The sequence below is a fragment of the Nanorana parkeri genome, unplaced genomic scaffold (genome assembly GCF_000935625.1).
Source record: "Nanorana parkeri isolate BGI_ZX_2015 unplaced genomic scaffold, ASM93562v1 scaffold807, whole genome shotgun sequence".
NCBI lineage: Eukaryota > Metazoa > Chordata > Amphibia > Anura > Dicroglossidae > Nanorana > Nanorana parkeri.
In genome coordinates, this window is record NW_017307075.1 from 685,652 (window position 1) to 691,625 (window position 5,974).

Genomic DNA, 5,974 nt, shown 5'->3' on the forward strand with positions numbered 1-5,974 from the left:
TGCTTCCCTCAATGACTACCGCCCTGTAGCCCTGACCTCAGTAGTGATGAAGTGCTTTGAGAGACTGGTCAGAGACTTCATCATCTCTTCACTACCAGACACACTAGATCCACTACAGTTTGCTTACCGGCCAAACCGCTCAACAGATGATGCCATTACTCATCTCTTTCACACATCACTCACTCACCTGGACACTAGAAAGGGCAATTATATCAGAATGCTGTTTGTTGACTACAGTTCAGCGTTCAACACTATAATTCCCTCCACACTCACCACCAAGCTGAAACACCTGGGACGTCAGTTTGCTGACGACACAGTTGTGGTTGGACTGATTACCGACAACAATGAGACGGCCTACCTGGAGGAGATTAGGAATCTGGAGAACTGGTGCCAGAGGAACAACCTCCTCCTTAACGTCAGCAAGACAAAGGATAGCAAAAAGCAGGAGAGGAACTACCAGACCCCCATGATCAACGAGAGCCCAGTGGAGAGAGTGGACAGCTTCAGATACCTCGGTGTCCACATCACGCAGGACCTGTCATGGTCCTGTCACATCAACACCATGGTGAAAAAGGCTCGGCAGCGTCTCTTCCACCTCAGACACTTGAGAGACTTTAGACTGCCTGCTAAGGTGCTTAGGAACTCTTACTCCTGCACCATAGAGAACATCCTGACGGGAAACACCACAACCTAGTTTGGGAACAGCACCATGCAGGACAGACAAGCTCTTCAGAGGGTGGTGTGATCAGCTGAGAGCATCATCTGTACCAAGCTCCCTGACCTGAACTCAATCTACAACAAGCGGTGGTGGACCAAGGCCAAGAAGATCGTGAAGGACCTCAGCCATCCCAACAATGGACTTTTCTCTCTGTTGAGGTCAGGGAAGCGCTTCCGCTCCCTGAAGGCCAACACAGAGAGACTGAGGAGAAGCTTCTTCCCGCAGGCTATACGGTCTCTCAACCAGATCTCCACATAGACATACACTCTACTGACCAGACTAAGGTTTTTTTACACTTACTGCACATCTGCACTTTAAAGAATGGACAATACACTGCTGGTCATCACTTTATTTCACTCACCCCGTACTGCTGCTGTTTGCAATCGCACACTTTACACTTTACACACCAATACACTTATATAGTTGGTATTTATTTATTAAGCTGTATTTGCATTTGGATTTTAATTTTAATTTTTATATACTTATATTCTATTTTCTGTCAATGTAAATTTAAAAAAAAATGTTATATTCATATTTGATTCTTTCCCTTATCTGTCCATTCCTCCCCCCCCCCCTTTTTACAGTCGTGTAAGCATTTCACTGCATATCATACTGTGTACGATTATGTATGTGACTAATAAAATCTGAATCTGAATCTGGAAAGGCTCGTTTAGTGTCCGATTCCAGCAGCTCTTTAAGTTGTTCCCTTTTGAGGGTGAGTGTTTGATACGTAGAGCAATCAGATGTAGCCTTATGAGAAAGTTCTAAAGAGTGTATATCGGAAAGCAACAATTGTAGCTGCGCAACACAATCCTTTTTTTTTTTCTTGGAGCCTATGGCTATCAGTGTGCCCCGGATCACTGATTTGTGAGCTTCCCAGAGGACAGCTGGTGAGACTTGGTCCTGGGTGTTTCCTGAAAGTAAGTATCTATGTTGGCAACTACTGTTGCAATGACCATTGGGTCGTGGAGCAAGGATTTGTTAAGTCGCCAATTGTAGCTTCGAGACGGGGCGTTTGCTAAGGTAAGTAATACAGTCACCGGAGCCTGGTCCAATAAGGTGAGAGGGAGGATAGTTGTGGCTTGTATCGCTTCCAGGTGGAAGTGGTCCAGGAAGAGCATGTCAAGCCTCGAGTAGGAGTTATGGACGAATGAGTAATGTGAGTAGTCCCTTTCTTTAGGGTGAAGTACCCTCTACACATCTACTAATTGGAGATCATGCAGCACCCTACGTACAGTATTAAGGTGTGGTTTAGGATTGCGGGTGTGGCCCGCAAATGTATCCGTGGAGGGGTCCATGCAGAAGTTAAAGTCCCCCAATATCATTAGGTGGCCAGAACGAAAGCTGTGTAGTTTACCTAGTATTTTTCTAAAATAGAAAGCTGGTGAGGAATTCGGACAATAAACGTTTGCCAAAGTATAAATAACACCATACATTTCAACATGGAGAAACAGCATTCTGCCTTCCGGATCCACAAGTCTGTCAGTGACCATGAAGGGGACATCCTTCCCAAATCCTATGGCGACCCCACGCACCCTTTTAGTAGGAGACGTGCAGTGATACCAGTGAGGAAAGTACCTAGAGTGTAGGCGTAGTGTGGAGTCATGGGAGATATGAGTCTCTTGCAAAAAGACCACGTCCACCTGCGGTGTATGTAGTTCAGTTAGAACTTGGTGTTTTTTGAGGGAGCATTAAGGCCTCTGACATTGTATGTCACCAAACAGAGAGACGCCATCATGGATATGGAATGAGATGTGACCAAAATATCCAGTAACCCAGACCAAGGGTAAGAACCACAAAGGGGAGGGTGGGAGAACAAACTGAGGAGGACAGAGACATCAACATGGATGTGGGGAGATACACAGAGGACAAAAAACAACTTGTCTGCGTTAAGCCACAGTAAGTGTGCCATATATAGCACTGAGGCCTAGTCTCCCGGTCCAACCGGGGACCTCGCGAGAGGCCGCCTATTGGGGGGTGCAGGCAGAGCCCGAGCGTCCACGGGCCAACAGCCAGCATTCGCCGTGGTACCGCCTGACCAGCACTCCACGTGAAATCCTGCATGAGTACGAAATGGTAAGCGAATAAGATAAAAATACCACTCATAAGGTAACATAGGCTGAGAATCATAACAAACCGCATTGAGCATAAAGAAATCTACAGATTGATTGCTAGACATAGAATCACATCTGATATGCCGGGCTACTCCTGAGAAAACCGTTATCCTGGTACTCGATGCCTCATAAACGAGAAAATGAGGAGCAAAAATGAAAAGTATTAAAACAGTACCAGGACCGTAGGCCGTGGAGTCAGGGAGAGTCTAGAGCTGGGAGCCCGGAGTACAGTGAGGATGATAGAAAGACCGCAAAACAGCTGCATTGAAGGAACAGAAAATTGTAAAAATTTTTTTAAAAAACTTGGATTCTCAGGAGCCGTTTAGATGGGCATCAGACGTAGACAGCCTCTCAAGGCACGCCAAGTCACGGGGCGTCTGTGCAGAGGGACGAGCTGCAGATTGTCGCCTAGAGGTGTGATGCTGCTTAGGGGGTGACTGGTGCCATTGAGAGGTAGGAAGCGGGGTCCATCGAGGAGGAGGGTCGGCCCAGCCGGGCAGGTCAGGTGGCGGGATGTCCAGTTTTCCGCAGAAATCCTTGAGGTCTTCTGGGAAGCGGAGGACAGCAGAACGACCCTCTCGGGAGCCTATCAGGCAGGCAGGGAATCCCCATCGATAGGTGATATTCCGGTCACTCATCAGTTGAAGTAGGGGTTTCAGAACCCTACTATTCGTCATCAGAATAAAACGAAAACAAAACATTTGCAGGTATAAGGCACGAGATCCAATCACCTTGTCAGTTACATTTGTAGAGCAGTTACAATATTTTAACAGATAACATGGAGATCAATCAAAATGGATCTAGCATCCTGAGGTGCTTGTCGAAGGGGCCAGAGTGCCATACCTAGAAACAAAAGTGGGAGGAAAGAAGGAAGAACAGAAGAAGTAGGGGGGCGGAATGGGGGGGGGAAGGGGGTATGTGGCAGCGGGGTAGTACCTCCAGGTTAGGGTGTCCACTCAAAGTGACGTTAGGCTCGTGAGGGGAATGGTTGGGTGTGCATATGCCAACCAGGGGTCCCAGACCTTCCGGAATTTATTTTGAGTGTCCGTCAGGACACTGGACAGTTTTTCATTGATGAAGAATGAGTCTAGCCATCTACTAACCCCACTAAAGGGGATCTGAAGGGGATCTGCTGTTTCCTCCACGCCTGCGCTACAGTTTGTTTAGGGGGGGGGGGGGGGGGGGGGGGGGAGTATGTGGCAGTGGGTTAGTACCTCCAGGGTAGGGTGTCCACTCAAAGTGACATTAGGCTCGTGAGGGGAATGGTCGGATGTGTGCATGTGCCAACCAGGGGTCCCAGACCTTCCGGAATTTATTTTGAGTGTCCGTCAGGACACTGGACAGTTTTTCATTGATGAAGAATGAGTCTAGCCTCCTACTAACCCCACTAAAGGGGATCTGCTGGTTCCTCCATGCCTGCGCTACAGTTTGTTTTGCAGCTAGGAACATAAAGACTGCTAGTTTATGTTGGGAACTCGTGAGGTTTGGAGGTTTAAGATGTAACAGGGCAAACCTCGGGTCCCTGTGTATGTTCGTTTGGAGGATTGAGTTCAGTAGCCTGAACGTTTTGATCCAAAAACGGTGTACCAATGGGCACGTCCACCAGATGTGCATTACATCACCCTTCGCATCGCAACCTCTGAAACATTTGGCTGACTGTTGAGGGTGGAAATGTGGTAGCCAAGCTGGCACCATGTACCATCGCATCATAGACTTGTATACTGTCCCTAGTGAGGTGATGTTGATGGAGCATGATGCCGCCGAGGCCCAAATTTGTTGCCACTCTATATCAGTAATTGTCCCACGTAGATCTTTGTCCCAAGCTACAACATAGTTATGGGCAGAATTATTGTGGGCTAAGTTCAGTTGAGAGTATAATATGGATATCAATTTGGGTTGTGAAGGGGTGTGGTAGCATATATGTTCCATCAAGGAGAGTCGAGTGGTGGGCACACCGCTGGCAAGTACGGACTCCACCCAGTGTCTGATTTGCAGGTATCGGAAGAATTCCGAAGGGGGTGTGTGTGAGTCTGCCCTTATCGAATACCAGGTGCGTAACCGCCCATCTTGCAGTAGGTTGTGCAGGTATACTATGTTTTGGGATGTCCACCAGGAGAACGCCCCAGGCGACTGAATCCCTGGGGTGAAGAGTGGGTTGCCTATTATGGGCATTAGTTGGAGATGAGGGGGGATTAATTATCCCTTATGTTTGGTGTGATCCCATACTCGGAGAGTATGGTTCATCACGGGGGTGAGAGTTTTTGGCCTTGCGCGTGGGGGGAGCCATGGGAGAGCTTTGATTGACGTCGGGGCGCAATACATGCTTTCCAGATCTACCCATAGTGGTCTCAACGAATCAGAGTATAAATTGGTTATAGGTGCTATCTGGGCTGCCTGGAAATATTTGTGAAAGTTCGGATAGCCCAACCCCCCTTGCTTCTTGTGTGTACACATTGTGAGTTTCGAGACCCTGGGTCTGGTGGTTCCCCAGGTAAATGTGAGAACTTTTTTCTGGAATGAGTGTAAGATTTTTCCTGGAATCGCCACCGGTAGGGTCCAGAATAAGTACTGTATAATAGCTTTGGGAGAATGGTCATCTTGACCGAGTTAATTCTCCCTATCCAGGATAGATTATGTCGGGCCCAGGTGGACAGTAGCTCTATCAGGATTTTGAAGAGGGGGGTGTAGTTATTTTTGTAAAAGGAGCAATAGTCTCCGGTCAGCTGTATTCCCAAATATTCCAAAGTGGAGGAGCGCCAAGTGAAGTCAAAATTCCTTTGTATAGTTTCTGCCACCTCCTGAGGTAGAGATATGTTGAGAGCTAATGATTTTTCTGCGTTAATTGATAGGTTGGAAACTTGCGCAAGAGTCTAGCACATCAAGTAAGTTTGGGATGGAGATATGGGGCTGCGAGATGGTGAGTAGGAAGTCATCCGCAAATAAACTAAGTTTGTGCTCTGTGTTTCCGACCTTCACGCCGTGTATATTTGGGTTGTGTCGGAGACGGGGGTACCCGGGGCACCCGGACACGGACTAGGTTATAGAATACGTAAATTTAAATACTAAACAGTGCATAGAAGCATCAAACAGTAGTACTAAACACTTTGGCACCACTAACTTACAATGTGTGTCCCCAGGAGGA